Source organism: Equus caballus, chromosome 13 (genome assembly GCF_041296265.1).
Source record: "Equus caballus isolate H_3958 breed thoroughbred chromosome 13, TB-T2T, whole genome shotgun sequence".
Classification (NCBI taxonomy): domain Eukaryota; kingdom Metazoa; phylum Chordata; class Mammalia; order Perissodactyla; family Equidae; genus Equus; species Equus caballus.
This window is the reverse complement of record NC_091696.1, coordinates 25,262,921-25,283,045: the sequence shown is the minus strand read 5'-3', so window position 1 is coordinate 25,283,045 and position 20,125 is coordinate 25,262,921. Positions and strand designations below refer to the sequence as shown.

General features: G+C 42.3%; 1 long non-coding RNA gene and 1 pseudogene across 1 annotated transcript in view; both read left to right on the top strand.

Moving 5' to 3' along the window:
* The window catches only part of LOC138916993 (uncharacterized), a 46,072-nt gene that overhangs the window by 3,960 nt on the left and 21,987 nt on the right, over positions 1-20,125 (top strand). The window contains exon 2 of the long non-coding RNA XR_011424295.1: positions 20,049-20,088. This is a non-coding gene — a long non-coding RNA (uncharacterized lncRNA). The remainder of the gene's footprint in view (positions 1-20,048; positions 20,089-20,125) is intronic.
* On the top strand, positions 19,761-19,861 carry LOC111767664 (U6 spliceosomal RNA; annotated as a pseudogene).

Here is a 20,125-nt window from a genome sequence, read left to right as displayed (position 1 = left end):
ATCTACTCTCTTAGCAACTTTTAAGTATATAATATAGTATTGTTAACTATAGTCACCATGCTGTACATTGGATCCCTAGAACTTATTTATCTCATAACTGGAAGTTTGTACGCTTTGACCGACATCTCCCCATTTCCCCCACCCCCTAGACCCTGGCAGCTGCAATTCTATTCTCTGCTTTTATGAATTTGGTTTTTTTTAGACTCCACGTACAAGTGAGACTGTATAGTATTTGTCTTTCTCTGTCTGACTTATTTCACTTAGCATAATGCCCTCAAGGTCCATCCATGTTGTCATAAAAGGCAGGATTTCCTTCTTTCTCATGGCAGAATAATATTCCACTGCATATATATACCACATCTTCTTTATTCATTCACCCACAGATGGACACTTAGATTGTTTCCGTACCTTTGCTATTGTGAATAATGCTGCAGGGAACACACAGTGCCGACATCTCTTCAAGATCCTAATTTCAATTCCTTTAGCTATATACCCAGAAGCGGGATTGCTTGATCAAATGGTAGTTCTATTTTTCATTCTTTGAGGAACCTCCATACTGTTTTCCATAGTGGCTGTACCAATTTATATTTCCACCAACAGAGGACAAGGGTCTCCTTTTCTCCACATTCTTGCCACCACTTGCTATCGCTTGTCTTTTTGATAATAGCCATTCTAACAGGTATGAGGTGATATCTCATAGTGATTTTGATTTGCATTTCCTTGACAATTAGTGATGCTGAGCAGATTTTCACATACCTGTTGGCTACTTGTGTTCTTTTTTGGGAAAAATGTCTATACGTTTCCTCTGTCCATTTCTGAATTAGATTGTTTGTTTTTTGCTATTGAGTTGTCTGAGTTCCTTATATATTTTAGATATTAACCCCTTATCAAATATATGATTTGCACATATTTTCTCCCATTTGGTAGGTTGCCTTTTCATTTTATTGATTGTTTCCTTTGCTGTGCAGAAGCTTTTTAATTTGATGTAATCTCACTTATACGTTTTTGTTTTTGATACTTGTGCTTTTGGTGTCATATCCAAAAAATTGTTGTTAAGACCGACGTCAAGGATCTTTTTGCCCTGTGTTTTCTTCTAGGAGTTTTACAGTTTCAGGTCATGTGTTTAAATCTTTATTTCATTTTGAGTTAGTTTTTGTGAGTGATGTAAGATAGGGGTCTACTTTCATTGCTCTGTATGTGGTTATCCAGTTTTCTCAGCACCATTTATGAAGAGACTAGCCTGTCCCCATTAAATATTCTTGGCTCCTCTGTCAAGTATTAGTTAACCATATATGCGAGAGTTTATTTCTGGGCTCTTGATTGTGTTCCATTGGTCTATGTGTCTATTTTAATGCCAGTGCCATGCTATTTCATTACTGTAGCGTTGTAATGTAGTTTAAAATCAGGAAGTGTGATGCCTCTGGTTTTGTTCTTCTTTCTCAGGATTGATTTGGCTATTCATGGTCGTTTGTGGTTGCATACAAATTTTAGGATTGTTTTTTCTGTTTTTGTAAAAAATGCCATTGGAATCTTGTTAGGGGTTGCATTGAATCTATAAATGGCTTTGGGTAGTATGAACATTTTAACAGTATTAATTCTTCTGATCCATGAATACAGGTTATCTTTCCATTGTTTGTGTCTTCTTCAATTTCTTTCATCGAAGTCTTATAGTTTTCAGCGCACACATCTGTCACCTCCTTAGTTAAATTTATTCCCAAGTATCTTATTGTTTTTGATGCTATTGTGAATGGGACCATTCTCTTTATTCCTTTTTCAGATATTTTGTTGTTAGTGTGTAGAAACACAACTGATTTTTGTATGTCGATTTTGTATCCTGCAACTTAACTGAATTTGTTGATCAGTTCTAAAAGTTTTTTGGTGGAGTCTTTAGAATTTTGTATATATAAGATCATATCATTTGCAAAGACAACTTTACCTCTTCCTTTCCTATTTGGATGCCTTTTATTTCTCTTTCTTGCCTTATTGCTCTGGCTAGGACTTCCAGTACTATGCAAATAGGAGTGGTGAGAATGGGCACCCTTGTCTTGTTCCTGATCTAAGAGGAAAAGCTTTCAACCTTTCACCACTGAGTATGATATTAGTTGTGGGCTTGTCACATGTGGCCTCTATTATGTTGAGGTATGTTCCTTCTATATCCAATTTGTTGAGAGTTTCTATCATGAAAGGATTTTTTATTTTTATTTTTTGTGAGGAAGATTGGCCCTGAGCTAATATCTGTTGCCAATCTTCCTCCTTTTGCTTGAGGAATATTGTTGCTGAGCTAACATCTGTGCCAATCTTCCTCTATTTTATGTGGGATACCACCACAGTGTGACTTGACAAGCAGTGCTAGGTCTGTGCCTGGCATCCGAAACTGTGATCCCTGGGCTGCCAAAGAGGACCATGTGAACTTAAGCACTATGTCACCAGGTCGGCCCCTTAAAGGATGTATTTTGTCAAATACTTTTTCTGCATCTGTTGAGACAATCATATGATTTTTATCTTTCTATTAAAGTGATGCATCACATTTATTGATTTTCATATGTTAAATCATCCTTGTACTCCAAGGAGCAATCCCGCTTGATCATGGTGTGTGATCCTTTTGGAGTGCTGTTGAAGCAGTTTGCTAATCTTCTGTTGAAAACTTTTGCATCTACATTCATCAGAGATATTGGCCTGTAGTTTTCTTTTCTTGTAGTATCCTTGTCTGGCTTTGGTATCAGTGTAATGCTGGGCTTATAAAATGATTTTGGAAGTGTTCCCTCCTCCTCAATTTTTTGGAGAAATTTGAGAAGGATTAGCATTAATTCCTTTTTAAATGTTGGTAGAATTCACCAGGGGAAACCACCTCGTCCTGGGCTTTTCTTTGTTGGGAGATTTTTGATTACTGATTCAATCTCCTTGCTCATTATTGGTCTGTTCAGAGTTTCTATTTCTCATGATTCAGTCTGGGTAGGTTGTATGTTTCTAGGAATTTATCCATTTCTTCTAGGTTATCCAGTCTGTTGGCATAGTATTGTTCATAGTAGTCTCTAATGGTCCTTTGTATTTCTGTGGTATCAGTTGTCATGGTTCCTCTTTAATTTCTGATTTTGTTTTGAGTCTACTCTCTTTTATTCTTAGTTAGACTAGCTAAAAGTCTGTCAATTTTTTTTCTGGAAAATCAACCCTTAGTTTTATTGACCTTTTCTATTGTTTTTCTGGTTTCTATTTCATTTATTTCTGCTTTGCCTTTTCATTATTTTCTCCCTTCTGCTAATGTTAGGCTTAGTTTGTCCTTCTTTGAAGTCTTAACACTTGAGTAACAAAGGAGCAAAGATGGTCTTACACAAGGCAAAGGAACTGGGGTTTCTTCCTCTTTCTCATATTAGGCTGAAAGGTGTGAGCAGTGCATGTCACAGTAACCCTGGGAACCAGGCACAAGGTACTGTAAATAGAAGAGGGCTAAGTGGTTCTGGAAGGACTAGGAATGGTGCTTACCACCTGGTGCTGGAGAAAATTACCAAGAGAATACTCCTCCTCTTCCGCCACCATAAATGATATGAAGAATATGCACATAGAGGAATTGGGTGATTCCAAATATGTCCAGTCTGCCTTGGCCCTTCGTCCCACCTGGTCTGGTCCAGCAGGCCATGGTGCAGTGAGCAAAGTAACGGCTAATGTAGTGTGTTTCATGAAGCTATATGTAGTGAATTTAAAAGAAAGTTCTTTATTCTAAGAATTTGTTCTTTCGCAATTTGGGAGGCTTAAATATCTATTATTTCGTGAGATGGTGCTAGTGTGTGTGTGTATTTTTTTTTTAAAGATTGGCACCTGGGCTAACAACCGTTGCCAGTCTTTTTTTATTTCTTCTTTATCTCCGCCCCCCCCCCCCGCCCCCGTACACAGTTGTATATCTTAGTTGCAGGTCCTTCTAGTTATGGGATGTGGGATGCCGCCTCAATGTGGCCTGACGAGCAGTGCCATGTCCGCGCCCAGGATCCGAACCCTGGGCTGCCGCAGCGGAGCACGCCAACTTAACCACTTGGCCATGGAGCTGGCCCCTGTTTTTTTGTTGTTCTTCTTGCTTTGGCAAAGGAAAAAGTTGGTAATTCTACTTTAACCCCAAAAATCTTTTTAGGAAAATGTTTTGGGACGTGAGATCCAAGTTCTGGGGAGGCAAAATTTAAGCTCTAGGTATTTAGTGCAAATATCAGTGGCTGAGACTTAAGCCCCGGGGAGACTCTTGAGGCTGTCCCTCCTCCCCACCATCCCTCCTTTCTAGACTCTCTTGCTCTTTCCTAGTCTGCCTGTCTTGTTCTGGATTCCTCTGCTCTGTCTGAATCTCTTGGCTGATGTGAACTTCGGACCACCTTCTTGGTTCTTGATTCTGCCATCATCCCTGGTTGCTGAGCTTCAGAGCTCCCTTATTTCATGTGCTGCTGCTCAGCAGCCACTCCCAGCCTGCTCCCAGGCTCTAGAACCTCAGTTCAGGACTCAGGACCAAGGTCCTCATGGAGCCTCAGAAGTCAGTCTGCATGTGTATTTCCTGATACGATGCTTTTATATGTTATTGATTCAGTTTCGCTTCAGTTAACATTATGAATATCTGGCATGGCTTTCCTGGATACCAGGCATTCTCAAGAGTACTGAAGACAGGAAGCCTGTGCCAGTCTTGGACAATACTGTACAGAATGTGTTTGCTCAGGGTCTAAGGAAAAGGTAGACTGTCCTGATGGGACAATCGTTTACCAATAAAAAACAGTATGGGCACTGGAGTGTATGCTGAGCTGAGAGGAGAGCTGTAGTCAAGTTCCTGCTTTGCTGTTCATAGTTGTAAGGACTTAGGTCACTGTGAGCGGATGCCTCAGGTGGCTCCTTTCATGGATGAATAAAGGGGAGTTTGAGCTGGATTCTTTCCCTCAGGCTCTTTCTAAGTCTGCAGTTCTCTGACAGCACACTTACTTTTGAGGTTACCTGTCACCTCTGAGAACTATAGTTGGAGATCACTAGTCATGACACCACACAGGATATAATTACCATCAGATGGGACCTAACTGATTAACCCCAGCTTGAGTGAGAGTGGTGGAGTCTGAGGTGAGGAGGACCTGGAGTCACTCTCAAGGGTGCTGTATTTCTTTTCTACGTGCTCCCCCACTGCCCGTGCCTCATGACTCCTTCTTCAGTGCGTGCTAAACTCTGAACTGAATTGTCCTTGTATCATTTCATGTGTAGTGGTTTGGTCTCTTTAAGTAGATATAGCTCTCGTGGATCTTTTCAAGTGGTGTGCTGGTAAAATGTTTAATAAATGGCTCTCTGGGAAAGGAAAAAAGCCCTGGTTTGTGTTTGCAGATTTCTGAGGTGTAAAAAGCCTCCCACAATGGCCAATTTCAAGCTACTGATGGGATGTCACTGAAGCCAAAAAGAGATGTGTGCAGTCATCTCTCGTGAGCCAGTCTGAGCCAGTCTGAGGTGGCTTCAACACACTCTCTGGCCCTGAGAGTAGACAGCGCCGGCTGGGCTCAGTCAGTAGATTCTCAGGAATCACTGCCTCGGCAGCATCCCCACCAGGAGGATGAACAGGAAAAGGGAGGACAGACGGGCGGCGCGGCTCACATCTGCGCTTGGGGCATTTGTCATTAGCTCCTTTGGAAGAAGATCTTTCCCCAGATATCTTTTCCATCTTCCACCTGTGACCAAGTGATCTTTCTCAAACACATTTTGGATCATGTCATCTTTACAAATCTTCTACGGCTCCCCTCAAGATGAATTCTAAATGCTTTTGTGTGGCATTCAAGGCCCTTCAGGATCTCATGCCCAACTGCCTTATCAGTCTCATCTCCAGCATTCCCTGGTGTGGATTCTGTGTCCCCCCGCTCAACACTTCCAAACCTCTCAAAATGTCATGGTTTCACGCCTCCTGACCTTTGTATGGGCTGTGGCCTCTGCCTTGCCTGCCTTTTTCCGCTCATCAACTCGAGAATTCTTACTCTTAAGGGCTCACTCATGTGTTGCCTCCCTTATGGAGCCAGCCCTAATACTCCTTGGGCAGTTAGACTCCCCCTACAGTGCTCCTTGCAATCTTTAGATAGCTCTAGTAGAGCATCAATCACACTGTATAGTATTATTTTACTTAAATGCTTATTAATTGTGAACTCCTTGAGGGCAGGGAACATTTCTTATTTATCTCTTGCACCTAGTGCTACGCCTGGAACAAAGTAAGTGTGCAAGAACCATGCATTAAATGGCTAAGCAGAGAGACAATTGGACTTCGCTTCTCCTTCGTTTCCTTGTCTCTGATTCAACTGTGTAATTAGGAATTGGCAACACTTTCCATTCTTCCCTCCACCTGGGCTTAAACCAACAATAAAAAGGTTTATTTGATTGACCGTTGTCCTTTCAGGCAGATGAAAGTGACAGTTCACCCGTCTCTTTCTTATCAACCCCTGCATGTGTCAGAGCATTTGAAGATGGTGTGTGTGGGAGCTCTGGCTCTGTGGTGACTTCTCTTGGTTTAATTAGTCTGACCTTCTGTGATAATCCCCCTCGGATGTCCCTGGCCACCCCTTCCTCTTCTGTATCACATTCAGGCTTCTGCCTTCATCAGCAAAAGACCAACTGCTCAGCTCAGCCTGTAGCATAATTCACAGCTTGGTTCTTGAAAAAGAACTTTTACTTATACAGAGCTGCTCTTTGCATTAAAATTGGCCTGAGAGAGCTAAGAAAGTTTATCTTGGAGCTAGCACGGGGTCTGTCCCTCCAAGTCAAATATTTCTCTTTAAAACTAGCGTGAGCTTTCGTGTGGCTCTACCAATGGCTTCCTGAAATATTGGGATATCTTTAAACATTAGCATTTAGTTACAGTGCTGAAGGCTTTCTGGAGAGTTTTTATGTCTCCCCCGCCCCTCCTCTGAATAACCAGGGCTTTCATACATGCTTTCCTTTCATTTCAGGGCATGCAATCTCTCTGCTCAGGAGGGGGAATGCATTGAAATAGCTCAATGCTGGGCTAATCAAACAGCTATTTATTTTCAGTCCATCCTCACTGGATTTTCTGAATGAGGTAGAGAGGCCACTTTAGAACGATCCAGAAAGTCAAAGTGGTACCCTTGGAGCTTCTGGTCTTCAGGATGCTGGGAAAATTCTAGGGAGTTTAATGCTTTCCTTTTAAAACCCCCAGCCCAGGCTGTGAGCTGTATTATTACTATTTTCTCCATTTCCTGTTTCTCTCACTATTTTGGAATAAAAACATGCCAGCATATGAAGGAATGACTTCTTTCTCAGCAGTGCAAGAAGGAATAGGGCAATTTGTCACATGGATTTGTTCAACATTTATTGATGCATACCCTGGACCAGGAGTTATTTTACCCACTGGAGATACAGAGATGAGCAAGGCATGGCCACAGCCAATGAGAAATCTACCAAGTAGAAGAGATGGACATGCCGACAGAGAAGTACAATTGAAGCACATTAACAGGGCATCTGGAACCCAGAGCAGGGGACAGCTAGCTCTGTTAGAGAGAGTTGGGGAAGTTGTCACAGAGGATGGGACACTTGAGCTGGGTATTGTAGGGTCAGTAGAGTTTCTACAGCTGCTGCAGATTGGAGGAAGCACTCTGGGCAGTGCCATGGCACCTTGAGGAGTGGGCATGAATTTGGGGTGCTTTAAGCACAAGGAACATAGGAATGGGGCATTGAGTAAGGGAGCTGGGAGGATTTTGGGGACTAGACTATACACAGTTCTAAGGAAATTGGATCTATCCTTTTGGCACTGTATCTATGGTAGGATTTGAAGCAGAATAAGGGTATACTCAGGTTAGAATTTTCTTAAGGTAATAGGCAGTGGTGTGGCAGAGAGAGGAATGGAAACCAGTTAAGAATGCTATCACGATAGATTCAGAAAGGAAGTGATGACCTTGATGAAGTCAATGGCAGCGGAGAGAGATGGAGGGAGTTGTCTGCAGCTGCAAATTAAAATCACCATGCAGGGGCTCAGAAGATGACACTGGTGACAGCAGCCATCAAACATCGTGGCTGCTGAGGAGCCTATGAATCATCTGAAGGGCTGTGAGGAGCTTGATTTTGCAGTGATTCACCTAAATGTGGGGAGGTGTTTCAGGGTCAAAGGGCCACTGAGATTGCGTGGCAGAACATATACTGCTCCTTGAATATCCACATGCTCAGCCACATTTCCCAGCCCCCTTGCAGTTAGGTGGCTAGTTCTGGCCAATGGGCTATCAGCAGAAGTGTTGGTTCTAGGCCGAAGCAATTAAGAGCCGGCTCTTCCCTTGCCATCGTGTCCTGGAAGCCATGTCTTCCAGATGTGTAGCTGTAAGATGCAAGTCCCCTGGATCCATGAGTTATCACTTGAAAGGAAACTGCTCTGAGGAGTTGCCAGATCCACAGTGAACTTTGCATGAATAAGAAATGAATTTTTCTTTCTTTCTTTCTTTTTCTTTTGCTGAGAAAGATTTGCCCTGAGCTAACATCTGTTGCCAATCTTCCTCCTTTTTTTGCTTGAGGAAGATTAGCACTGAGCTAACATCTGTGCCAATCTTCCTCTATTTTGTATGTTGGTTCCTGCCGTAGCATGGCTGATGAGTGGTGTAGGTTTGCACCCAGGATCCCAACCCGTGAATCTGGGCCACTGAAGCAGATTGCACCGAACTTAACCACTATGCCCTGGGGCCAGTCCCTGAACTTTTTTTTCTAAGCCATAGAAGACTTAGGGCTCTTCGTTACCACAGCATAACCTAGACTATCCTGATAAAAATACTTTCCTCTGCTCTTAAGACCAGTGAGGCCTGGGGGAGCTGGGGTGAGGCTGGTATCTATGACTGCAGGTGATTTTAGCTCCTTTACCACAAGCTGGTGCATCAGAGAAGTGTTTGGAAGGAACCACATGGCAGGGGTATGCTTATCTGCCTCAGAACGCTTTGGCTCCCCTTGGCTGGAGAATACGACAGTTTCCTCAAGCAGGCAGCCCCTTGGGAGGAAAAAAATGATTATATGGTGAAATGCCAGAGTCCTTCATGGTGCCAGAGAGATTGACAGCAATTCTCAGTACTCCTGGAGTATGTGTCATCCTGAGAAAGCATAAACGCATTACAAGCCTCCGGGGGCAGGATGAAAGCTTCTCTGGTCATCAATAGTATATGCCTCTTGTCAAGCCTGCGGCAGAGAAGGAGGCCCAGGTGGGAAGGGGACGTGTAATCATAGGCTAGAGGAGGAATAGGCTAAAGAACCTGGAGATGTTGGGCCTGGAGGAAAGAGGACTTGGTGGGGGTTACATGATTGGTATTTAAAAATTCAAGAGCTGTTACATGAAAGAGAGCAGATTTGTTCCTGGTAGCCCTGCAGAGCAGAGTTAGACCAATGGATGGATGAAGACACATTCCAGCTCAACAGAAGGATAGACTGTGGCAGGTGCATATTGTACAGCTGTCCCTTTTGGGAAATTGTCCTTAGCAGTTTCTCCCTCAATTGGTCCTACAAGGAGTTGAGGAGGCCTGGCTTCTCTTTGACTAAAATGTATTCTGAGGAAAATGAGGTTAGGGACTAAGGAGTATGCATTGCCTTTGGGTCTTTTAGTTCATGCTCTTGATGGAAAGAATTCTGTCCAGGGAACCTGGGCAAGGAGTTGGGGGAATCATGTCATCTGCTGTTGAATTTTGATGACTGGGTGTCCAGTGCCTGTCAGGCTATGTGCGGCAGAGAGAAAGAAGGAACTAAAAACACAATTGCAGGAGTAAGCTGCCATCTTAGGTCTTCAAGGCCCTGCCTTGCCCTTGTTTCTGACGTTGCACATACTCCTTCTTCTGGCACTGTACTGACCCGGCAGTGTGTGGGCTCTTATTGGCTTCCCCTTCTTGTCTCTCTAATCCCATGGAATCCACGCAGGTGAGTGCCTCATAAACACTGATCTGCAAAGCAGTGCCTTTCAGAATTTATGTCAGCGACTGGGGCACTGAGGAAGAATTGATTAACTCTGTGTCATGGACTGGAGTGGGACCAGGAATTTATAGAGGAAAACCAAGGCGGACGAAAGGGCAGGGGGAAGAAGTGAACACAGGCTGCCTGGAATGTCTCTGTGTCCCTGCGAAGAGCGACTGCGTCTTCAAGTACACACAGGTACACGTAAAGTGGGTGGACTTCTGTAAACCAAGGTGGATGCAGGCCTCTCTCTTACCCAGCAGTGAGACCCAAACAGGGAGAGGGAGAGAAAAATGAAGGCTGATAGAGACAAATGCTTTATAAGAATAATTACTTTAGATTTTTAGAACCCCAGTCTAGAGAAATTAGAATTTAAAAACACATATTTATCTATGTTTACAAATACGTATATATAACTTGAAAACACACACACGCGCACATGCATACACATGTAACAAACACAGGTTCATCTTGGGGGGAGGGTATTATTTGCCTTACTTTACATAAAAGCTTTTCACATGACTGTAGAGTACCTTGAGGCTGCCCAGCCCTGCTCCCTCCCTCTCTCCCTTTCCCCCCACCATCCTCTCTCCCTCCCTCCTTTTCTCTTTTATTTTTTAATCTTATTATGGAAATTTTCGAACATACACAAAAGTAGGGAGAAAAGTGTAGTGAACCTTGATAAAGAGTCCCTTTAAATACCTCTTCTTTGGAACATTTACAATGGGGTTCAATTTACAAAATAATTGCCTTGGAAGTTTAGAAAGACTCTTTGTGTAAAGTGAAGAATAAACACATTTTATAAAATTATTCTCTGGAGATATGTACACATGACAAAACAATGGAGATCTTTACTGACCTAATGCAAATCAGTGAATCCAGTAGAATAACAACGTCAGAAAGGCTCCTTCTCCACTTGTATATATATATTTTTTTATTTGGCCTCATGAGAATCTAAAACTAAGGAGAAACACTGAAAATATTTGTTAAGGCCAATGCTTTTGGTCAGTTTGTTATGAGGCATATGATGTAACTGATTCATTATTTCAGTGAAATAATCAAGTTGATAGATTTTATTTCCCACCAAATTGACCAATGGTTTCACAGAATCAGTCTTTTAAAGCATGACTTAGACAGCACTTGGACCCCAGTGCTATACGGCCAGTGAGAGGAAGGAAGACATATATGGAGCTGGGGGGGGCAGGTTATTACTGGGGTTAGTGGTCATCCAGGGGGCTGAGGTGGACGGAGGAAGAGAACTTGGCCTTTGGGCCTCCCCCTGTGAGGGATCCCGAAGGCAAAACTGAGTTCCTGGAGTTGACAGATGATGGCCAAGAGGTGGACTTGAGTCATAGTTGAGGAGTTGAATGTTAAAAGAAGTGTCAGTCCTGAGGGGCACCCGGGAGGCAGAGAAGGGCAGGAGCTGAGGAGATAAGGAATATATCAAGAAGGAGAAGGACAAATGGTTCAGGATGAAAGCTGAACCAGGTGAGTGTGTCAGAAATCTGTTCTTAGTGGGACTGTCCCCATGGTAGGCTAGGACCACTGTAAATGCTGAGCCACAGTAAAACAGTGGAGGATGTCCCCTGCGTGGAACCATCTGAGGGTATTCCACAGAGCCTGGTTCTCACACTGTTGCACGTTAGAGTCTCTGGGGAGCTTTTACAAATCCCCATGCCCAGGTCACACTCTGAACAAATCAGAATCCCTGCAGGTGGGACCCAGGCATCAGCATTTTTAAAAGTTCCCCAGGTGACTCGAATGTGCAGCCAAGTGAGAAGCAGTGGCATATGGTAACAGTGCATGAAGGCCCTGGGTTCTATCCTGCCACTAACAATGATAAGTTATGTGATCTGGGACAAATCAGTTAACGTTTCTGAGGTTCAGTTATTCAGCTCGAACTTGAAGGGGTTGGAATAAATGATCTCATTGAGTGGTTTAAAAAATGACTCCAAGATTCTTTGAGAGATGAGGCCTCTGTCCCCTCCCATTGAATCAGGACTTGGTGACTTCCTGACCAAAAGAATATGGCGGAAGTGATATTGTCCCAGTTTCTGGGTCTGAGTCTTAAGATACTGACAGATCTACTTTCTGCCTGTTGAGACACTTGCTTTTGGAAGTCAGCCACCATGCTGAGAGGAAGCCCAGACTACATTGGAGAGACCACATGCGACTATTGCAGCAAACAGACCCATCCGAGTCCCAGTGGATCTCGAGCATCAGCTGGCAGACATGATGTGGAGATGCCTTCAGATGGTATCAATCCTCAGCTGTTGAGTCATTCTTAGCTTCAAATCTTTTTAGCTGATGCCCCAGACACCTTGTGGACAGAGACAAGCTGTCCTCCCTGTGTCCTGTCCAAATTCCTGACCCGCACTATCCATGAGCATAGTAAAATGGGGGGTTTACTTTATGAAGTTTTTGGGTACTTTGTTACATAGCAATGATAACTAGAATGATCCCCCAGCTTTCCCATTTAAGGAATGTTAAAGAATGATAGTATAGCAGTGAGTTTAAGGGGGTGGACTCCAGAGGCAGACTATCTAGGTTCAAATCCTGGCTCTACCTTTCTCTAGCTGGGTGAATTAGGGCAAATTACTTACCTTTTTGATGTCTGTATTTCCTCACCTGAAATGGGATACTAATAATACCTACCTCACAGAGTTGTCATGAGGATTAAATGATATATTTCAAGAGTGAGTCCCATGTAAGTGTTTGAATGATTATAATAATGATGGTGATAAAGAACACGGCCTGGCCTGTGCTCTCTGTGGTTTGCAAGACGCTGGGGTAGGGTGGGGGGCTGTTGCATAAACCCGGCACAACCTGCGTTTGCCCCGCAGCGTCCCATGTTGCTAAGTACAACTGGGGGCCACATTGTTCTTTGCTATTCAGCAGGTGTTCAAAGGCACCTTGGAGTCGTGTATCATGTCACTGGACCTGTCGCTGTCACGTTGCTCAGAAATTGGATTCTGCAGAGTGGAAACATGTGGCTTGTTGGCAAGGCAACTGGTTCAGAGCAGGGACATTTCCAGGCTGAGAGAGCTCGCCTTTGTCAATTGGGTTACAGCTCTCATAAAAACCTGTTTATTTGTGTTCTTTTCTGGCTGCTCAGAGACATCGGGCCACCTTGAGCGGTGAGGGGCGAGTGTTCTCCACGCGAGGGTGGCTCCAGCTGCGCTCCTGTCTTTGTATCCCCTGGCTGCTAACCAAGTCTTGGACCTCTTAAGTGTGGGGAGTGCCTGGGCCTGGTGACGCTGAGATAACATCTCTCCGTTCCATGCCGGAGTGGGGAGGGCCTGAAGCCCTGAGTGCTTCTGGCTTTCTATTTTTGCCTCCAGGTAGAAGGAGAGATTCAGGAGAGGGTTTGCAGCTCCTCTGCTCCTACACACAATGTCATCAATTTCCATTTAAAAACCAGAAGGGTAGCCTTCTAAAATATCGAGTTTTAGGTGTGACAAATAGAAATTTATGGCACAAGGGTTAACTATTGAACTGTTAAAATCTGTCAGCAATGCCATTATGAATGAAATGGGAGGATACGAAAGTTGAAAAAGTGTCGGTGCTCAGGGTGGCATCGTGGGACTTGGTGGCTGAATGGCAAATTCTTGGTTTATGTGCTGGCTCTGCATTTGGTGGCCCCTTGATCTTGAACCAGTTAACCTTTTTGAGCCTCCACTTATGTGTAAAAAGGGAATGACGATGGCATCATGTTAGAGCACTTTTGTGAAGGTTGGAAAAGATCGAGTCTGTGTAAAGAGCTTTTAAACCACAAAGCTTTATAGATATCCAGCTATGTAGACGGGGTTGGGGTGCCTTCGTAAAAGATCCTTACACTTGGTTGTCAAGGTCAGATAACGTTCCTTCCTTTGTTCATTTTTTCATTCATTCACTTATTCATTTATTCCACAAATATTTATTAAGCACCTACTGTGTACCAGGCACTGTACCCGTTGCTGGGGATGTAATCAATGAATGAAACAATGAAAGATCCCTGTCTTTCTGAGCTTATTCTCGTGGGTAGAAACACAGAGAAAATAAATAAGTAAAATGTGATCCATTAGACAGTGAGTAGTGCTATTTAGGAAAATAAAGCAGGGAAGGAAGATGGAGACTGAAGTGTGGGAAGACATCTCAGTTTTAAATATCGTGTCAGGTAAGGCCCCACTGAAAGGGTGACATTTGAGTAAAGACGTGAAAGAGGTGAGGAAGTGAGCCATGAAGTTATCTGTGGGAAAAGCTTTCCAGGCAAGGCAGACAGGACATGTAAATACCCTGGGAACGCACCTGGTATGTTTGAGAAACAGCAAGGAGGATGGTGTAGCTGGAGTGGGGTGAGCTGGGAGAAATGGGAATGAGGGCGTGCTGGTTTCAGAGCCAGATCGTGTAGCGCCTTAGGGGTCGTTCCAAGAACTTTGGCTTTTTCTCTGAATGAGATGGGAAGCCGATGGAAGGTTTGGAGCAGAGGATGGAGATGATCCTACTTAGTTTTGAAAAATGTAATTAAAAACAGCTTTATTGAAGTAAAAGTGACAAACAGTAAACTATACATATTTAAAATATGCAATTTGGTAATTTAAAAAATTTTAATGATGGTGAAATACACTTAACATAAAATTTACCATCTTAACCATTTTTAAATGTATAGATTATTAGTGTTAAGACCATTCATCTAGCAAAATGAAAACTCTGTAGTCGTTAAACTACAGCTCCCCATTCCCTCCTCTGCCCAGGCCCTCGTCACCATCACCCTACCTTCTGACTATGAATTTGACTATTCCAGGGATCTCATGTAAGTGGAACCACATGGTAATGTGTCTTTTTATCACTGACGTATTTCACTTGGCATAATGTCCTCAGGGTTCTTTCATGTTGCAGCACGTGTTAGAATTTCCTACCTTTTTAAGCCTGGATAATATTCCATCATTTAAATATGTTACATTTTGTTTATTCATTCATCTGTCAATGGACACTTGGGTTGCATCTACCTTTTGACTATTGTGAATAATGCTGCTATGAACATGGGGGTACAAATATCTCTTGGAGACCCTGTTTTCAATTCTTCTGGGTATAAACCCTGCGATTGCTGGGTCATATGGTAGTTCTATTTTTAATTTTCTGAGGAACCACTATACTGTTTTCCATAGTGGCTGCACCATTTTACATTCCTACCAACAGTGCACAAGGGTTCCAATTTCTTCACATCCTTGTCAACACTTGTTATTTTCTTTTTGTTGTTGTTTTGTTTTGATAGCAGTTATTCTAACAGGTGTGAGGTGGTATCTCATTGTGGTTTTGATTTATATTTTCCTACTGATTAGTGATGTTGAGCATCTTTTCTTGTGCTTGTTGGCCATCTGTATACATTCTTTGGAGAAATGTCTATTCAGGTCCTTTGCCCATTTTCTAATCAGGTTATTTATTTATTTTTATAGTTAAATTGTAGGAGTTCTTTATATAGTCTGAATATTAACCCCTTATTAGCCAGCCCAGGTGGTCTAGTGGTTAAGATTTAGTGCTCTCACTGCTGTGGCCTGGGGTTTGTTTCTTTTCTTTTTTTTTTTGTGAGGAAGATTAGCCCTGAGCTAACGTCTGCTGCCAATCCTCTTCTTTTTGCTGAGGAAGCCTGGCCCTGAGCTAACATCTGTACCCATCTTCCTCTGCTTTATATGTGGGACACCTACTACAGCATGGCTTGTCATGCGGTGCCATGTCTGCACCTGGGATCTGAACCAGTGAACCCCGGGGCCACCAAAGCGGAACATGAGCACTTAACTGCTGCGCCACCAGGCTGGCCAGTGGGGTTTGTTTCTTGGTCGGGGAACCACACCACCTGTCTGTTGATTGTCATATTATGGTGGCTGTGTGTTGCTATGATGCTAAAAGCTATGCCACGGATATTTCAAATGCCTGCAGGGTCACCCATAGTGGACAGGATTCAGCAGAACTTGTAGGCTCAGACAGACTAGGAAGAAGGACCTGGCAACTCACTTCTGAAAAAATTGGCCAGGAAAACTCTATGAATAGCAGTGGAGCATTGTCTAATGCAGTGCCAGAAGGTGAGAGATTGGCACAAAAATACCAGGCAGGGTTCTGCTCTGTTGTACACAGGGGTGCCAGGAGTTGGAACTGACTAGACAGCACTGACAACAACAAACTCCTTATTATGTGATTAGTAAATATTTTCTCTCATTCTGTGGGTTACCTTTTCACTCTGTTGATTGGGTCCTTTGATGCACAGATTTTTTTCATGGGTCCTTTGATGCACAGATTTTTTTTAGTTTTGATGTAGTCTAATTTATCTATTTTCACTTTTGTTGCCTGTGGCAATTTGTTAAAAAAAATCTATGAAACCATCATCATAATCAAGATAGTAAACACATCCAACCTTCCGCAATATTTCCTTGTGCCTCTTTGTGATCTTTCCCTTTTGCTCTTCTCCTCCTCCTTCCCTGTCACTTGTCCTCAGGTAGACACTGATCTGCTTTCTGTCATTATAGATGAGTTTTTCCCCCTAGAATTTCATATAAATGCAATCATACAGTATGAACTCTTCTTTTGTCTGGTCTCTTTCCAACAGCATAATTACTTTGAGGTTTATCTGTGTTGTATCAATAGTTCATTCCTTTCTATTACTGAGTAGTATTCTATTGTTTGGATATACCACAATTTGCTTATTCAGTTTCTCTGGATGTTTGAATTGTTTCTAGTTTTTGGCTGTTGAAAATGAGGCTGCTCTGAACATTCCAGTACAAGTCTTTGTATGGACATACGCTTTCTATTCTCTGGGGTAAATACATAGTAGTGGAATGGCTGGATCATATGGTGGGTCTAGGTTTAATTTTTTAAGAAATTGCCAAACTCTTCTCCAATGTGGTTGGACCATTTTACATTCCTACTACTGGTATGAAAGACCCAGTTCCTCCACATCCTTGGCAAAATATGGCATGATCAGTTATTTTAATTTTAGTATTTCTAAGAGCTGGGTAGTGGTATCTTATTGTGGTTTTAGTTTGCATTTTCCTAATGACTATTCCTGTTGAACATCCTTTCATATGCTCATTTGCCATTCACGTATCTTTTTTGGTGAAGAGTCTGTTCAATTTGTTTTCCCAGTTTTTAAATTGGGTTGTTTATTTTCTTATTTTTGAATTTTGAGAGTTCTTTATATATTCTGGATGCAAGATCTTTGTCAGATATATGCTTTGGAAATATTTTTTCCTTGTCTGTGGCTTGTTTTTACTATTATGATTGTTTTAACAATGTCTTCTGAAGAGTAGATTTTAATTTCAATGAAATTCAAATTATTAGTTCTTTTATGGACTTGTTCTTTTAAGTGTCATCCCACTTTGGTTTTAAGAGGATTCCTCCCACTGCTGTGTTGAGAAGAGAGTGAATGGCGGGCAAAGGTGGAAGTGAGAAGACCGATTAAGAGGCTGTAACAAGAATACAGGCAAGGGATAATGATGGCTTGGACTGGGTGGTGGTAGTAGAGGCGATGAGAAGAGGAGGGATTTGGATATATCTTGAAGATAGAGCCCACAGGATTTGCTGATGAATTGGATGTGAGATGTGAGAGAAAGAGAGAAGCCAAAGAAATTCCAGCTGAGGGCCTAGAAGGATGGCGTTGCTGTTACCTGAGATGGGGAGACTGCCAGTGGAGTGGGTGAGGGCAGACACCTGGAGCCTGGTGTTTGACACATTACATTTGAGATGCCTATTTGACATCCCACGTGGATTAGGTATTTGGACATATGAGTCTGAGCTCAGTGTGATTCAGCCTCTGGTCATGCCAGGTTCTGTGTCATCGCATGACATTTCTCTTCTGAATTTATATCCCTTGATGAACTTGTCATTTCTTTTATTGGAGCTCATATACTAACCGCATGAGCTCTGACTCATGTAGGCAGTTGTTCACGATTCGAGCTCAAGACCACAGCCTGGATCGACACCGTTTCTATCCCTCAGCTATACCTATTCCTATCTGTCCTTCACAACCTGTGACAGCGCAGTAACTGAGAGTGGAGTAACTTTTCATCTATGCCTCTGTAGTGGGTGGAGATTTTCAGGCCTCGCTGACTTTTGGGAGGAAAAGCCAAGGGGTGCCTCTAGCTCTCTCCCTCATCACTCTGAAGCCTGTCTCTGGTGGTTCAAGTTGTCCCCCATTTGTAGATTTAAAACCTACATGGGGCTAACGCTGGCTGTGTTTCCTGCTCTCTTGTGGTAGATTCTAGTCGCATGACCAAAGGGAGAAGTAACCACGGTCTCCTTGGTCTTGCAGACGATGGTCCTACAGCAAAGCAGCTCCCTTGGAATTTTGCTGATCATCAGGAGTGGCTTGGATCCATTCCCCAACTGCTTGGAGATTTGCTTGAGGTGCTTCGGAGTTTCAATTTTAAGAAAAAGAGAATTCATCTTTAAGGAAGACTGAATGACTAGCACCAGCATATTATTGAGGCCAATAAATGCCTCTTTGGACCCTGGGCAAGTGAAGCAGCGCCATCGGCAGGCTGGCTCCACACGCCAGACAGTGTCTCCAAGGGGCGCGTGGGATGAGTTTATGATTTCAAATGTCTTGGATACAGTGGTCCCAGATTTTATATTAAGCTCCCCAAAAGATGCCAGTTCCTTTTAGGAGATTTTTGCATATTCTAATTTTGTTTCCCTCTAGATTTCTATTTGTTGTAATAAAACCAAAACAGCTCCAAAAAGAAATGTGATTTATACTCTTGTCTTGTTCGTGAGCAGCCATTTTCATCATTTCTTACTCTCTCTGGTCCTTGTCCACTTGCAGACATGTTCACATTGCTGTGATCATATCGAATCGGTACAACTTTGTATTATCATTATTCTTAATAATTTACTGAGTGCTGCTGTGTGCCACCCCCTGTGCTAAGAGCTTCACAGCCGTTTAAAGCTTCATTTAATCCCCATCATACTCTTTAGGTACTCTTATTAGCACTGTTTCATGGATGAGGAAACTGAGACTCAGAGCAGATATTCATCACTGCCCTCTTTAACATAGAGAGAACATGGGATTTGGTAGCAGGTGTTTGAGAGCCACTGATTGTGCGATTTTGTGCAAGTCATTTAATTTTTCTGAATCATAATTAGTAATTCCTACCTACCTCCTGGGACTGTTGAGGTCTAAAAGGAGTAACGTATACAAGGGTGCTTGATAAACTATAATGTTTACTATAATTATAAAAATAATTTATAACCTTGCCTTGATTCTGTTGTTGGATTTAGACCGTATTTTATTTATTTAGGTTGTTAGAGGGACATCACAATGAACATCTCATATAGCTTTATTTTTTTATTCTTTAAAAATTCCTTAAGCTAAGGGGACAGTAACGGTATTTTAAGATGGATCCTGATATGTGTTGCCAAGAAATAATACCGGTTTATATGGCTACCAACAGTGTATGTGGGGTCTAGTTTTACCATAGTGTTGCAAGACTGGTTAATTTATAAAATTCCTCTAAAGTAGTTGGTGTAAGATGCCACAACTTTATTTGAGTGGCCATTTCTTAGATTACAAGTAAAGTTGAACATTTCCCCACATGCTTCTTTACTAATAGTATCTCTGTTTTCATGAGTTGTCTTCTTAAGTTCTTTGCCGATTTACATAGTGGGGACTAAATGGTATCAATATGTATAAGCTCTTTACATAACATAGAAATGACCCCTTTTTAATATTTGCTGTGAATGTTTACTCCAGATGATATTTTCCCTTTGATATGAATTATACTAATTTTATCAAATGGTTATTTGCTTCTGTAATGTACAAGCTGTGCATCCCTTGTAATTTCTTTCAACTTAACCTATAAAGTTATCATCCCTCGTGCGTCTTTAGCAGCCATATACTAAAACTGAAACGATATAGAGAAGGTTAGCCTGGCCCCTGTGCCAGGATGACACACACATTCGTAAAGTGTTCCATATTTTTTATGGTATAAGAATTATATCTCAGTAAAGCTGTTACAAAAAAACCTTATCTTCCCTCTAAAGATCTGAAGCAGTACAGTAAAACAAGTTCATTTTTAGAGATGAGGATTTTATGTAAGCTTTTCTTATCCACATTCACTTATGATGTGTGACTGTGATTTTCTTTTTGTGTATTTTATCTTTATCAGGCTTTAGGAAGAAGATCATGCTTGCCTAATGGACATAAAGGTACTCTTATCTCTGTTTGCACTTTGGATGTTTTATA